This window comes from Dreissena polymorpha, chromosome 11, assembly GCF_020536995.1.
Source record: "Dreissena polymorpha isolate Duluth1 chromosome 11, UMN_Dpol_1.0, whole genome shotgun sequence".
NCBI lineage: Eukaryota > Metazoa > Mollusca > Bivalvia > Myida > Dreissenidae > Dreissena > Dreissena polymorpha.
This window is the reverse complement of record NC_068365.1, coordinates 51,165,812-51,168,189: the sequence shown is the minus strand read 5'-3', so window position 1 is coordinate 51,168,189 and position 2,378 is coordinate 51,165,812.

Below are 2,378 nucleotides of genomic sequence, written 5' to 3'. Positions count from 1 at the left end.
TGTATTTTTGAAACATGTCATTAAATGAATTAACTTACAAAACTGCAATATTTGGAATAGTTTTAGATAATAAATAATAGTAACAAGTGTTAGGATAAAAAATTAGTGCCTTCCCCTGGGGTTTCAAACATGAGATTTCAAGAAGCAAAAGCATTCATGCTACCATTACATCATGCAGGATTTTGAGGATAGTGTTACCACTGTGACAGTTTTACACATTTTCGCTCAATTATCCAGTCTGCACTGCATGTTTTAAACACACAAATATGTATATATTATTCATAGAAAGTTTATCTATTCGTATTTGAGAGTAATTAACATAAATTATCTTAAAAACATATAGTTAACGTACTTTGTACTAATGCTATATTTGTATAACATATACATTTATATTTTTATGGTCTAGATATGCCCTTTGTAAGTGTGTTGTTAATATACATGTGAAGTTCCATTTGATGCTATATTATGCTGTTGGTGATGAATACATTGTTGTTCTGTCTACCATTCTATTAAGTTGCTTTTGTTCATACAATTTTACATTGCTTTTGTTAATACAATTTTACATTGCTTGTGATGTACATAATTCCAACCTGTACCTGATTATTTGGCAAAGTGAGATTCTTACAGGAATGTTGCGGCCATTAGTACAACACTAGTATGGTTTTAAAAGGAATCAAGATAGAGAATAACAAATTTTCAGAAAACATGCTTAATGCGGATTTTGCTTTAAAAACATTTGGGGTTGTTGGGTCAGTCCAGGTTTTAGGCATGCTTTTAATGGTTGCAAATTGAATAAAAACTTAAGAATTCATCTTATATTTTGATGAACCCCGTCACTAATTATGTATCACTTTAGTCAGTAAACGAGTGACTTTCCTTAGTCTGCAATATATTCATGCTGGTGTCTTCGTGTGAATTTACTTTTTGCATATTATATGGTCAATACATTTCTTTTGCTTATTTGAATTTTTCATGACTGTTGTACTGTTTCATTTTTGGAAAAAAGTATTGTACTGTAAATGTTTGTATTGTTGTGTTTGAATTAAAATTTTCAACAAAGATTCTTTGATGATACATTCAGAACAAAATGGGGATAATGTCAACATTAAGAGACATTAATTCTTTCAATCATAGGCTAACCATGCAGTTAAGTCACACAGGTGAACTGCATGGTTGCCATTGAAATCAACCAACCCATCGCTAAAACCAATTCCAAACAATTTTCCTTAATTTATTATATCGAAATTATCTCACAAAACTATTTGTAATGTATCAAATTCATTTCTGATCAGATTCAAGGCCAATTGTCTGCATAATATATTAGCTCACTTCACTGATAAATAACCACATTCCTTTCCTGGCATACTGAACATCATTGTTTCACATAAGAATTTCTTATTTTATTTTTATGCCCCTGAAGGGAGGCATATAATTTTTGAACTGTTGGTAAGTCTGTCTGTCCGTCAGTCAGTCTGTCAGTCCGTCCGAAAACTTTAACATTGCACATAACTTTTGCAATATTGAAGATAGCAACTTGATAGTTGGCATGCATGTGTGTCTTATGGAGCTGCACATTTTGAGTGGTGAAAGGTCAAAATCATCAATGTCAAATATATGGCTTCAAAGCGGCGCAGTAGGGGGCATTGCCTTTCTGACATACACATCTCTTGTTAAGTTCTTATTTTCATTTAGTGCCTGTAAAATAACTCGCTTTACCATTTTATATCAAGTTATATTCGTATCTTCATATATGTATACAAAATCTCATTGTTAAGTTAGAAACCATATTTTGCAGCAACCAATGACTTCATAAGAGAATAGCTCATTGTCTAATTGAAACACCTATAAATACTGGTACATAATCGCATGTATTACAAAAATGAACTGAGGGCACTTCATTTGAAACTTCCTACTCTGCACACTGTTGTTTTCTAAATGTCTTTAGAACGTGCTTATTTTTTTAAACTATAGCAGCCACTGAGTGCTCGATTTATTCTAGTTAAACAAGTACACGGTATAACTCACTGGCCGTCCGTTGTGACAAACGAATAGAGCTTTGAGTTGACCTTTCTTTTACTGACCTAAGTGGGGACGTTTTGACGAGGGGACGTTTTGACCTGGGGCTGGTTTGACTAGCTACCGACTGCTATCAAAGCCTCATAGGTAAGATTAACACATCTAAAATTCATGTAACATTTAATGTATAAACTTTGGAACTAGAGTATTGACATCGGAGCCGGAACTATTTTCCTACTAAATATTGTACGAATACAAACATAAAGGGCAGCACTGCTGCGAAATAAGTATCGGCTAATTTAAATTAGCTTTAAGTGAAGCCAAAGTACAAGTTTTAAAGGGATCTTTTCACGCTTTGGTAA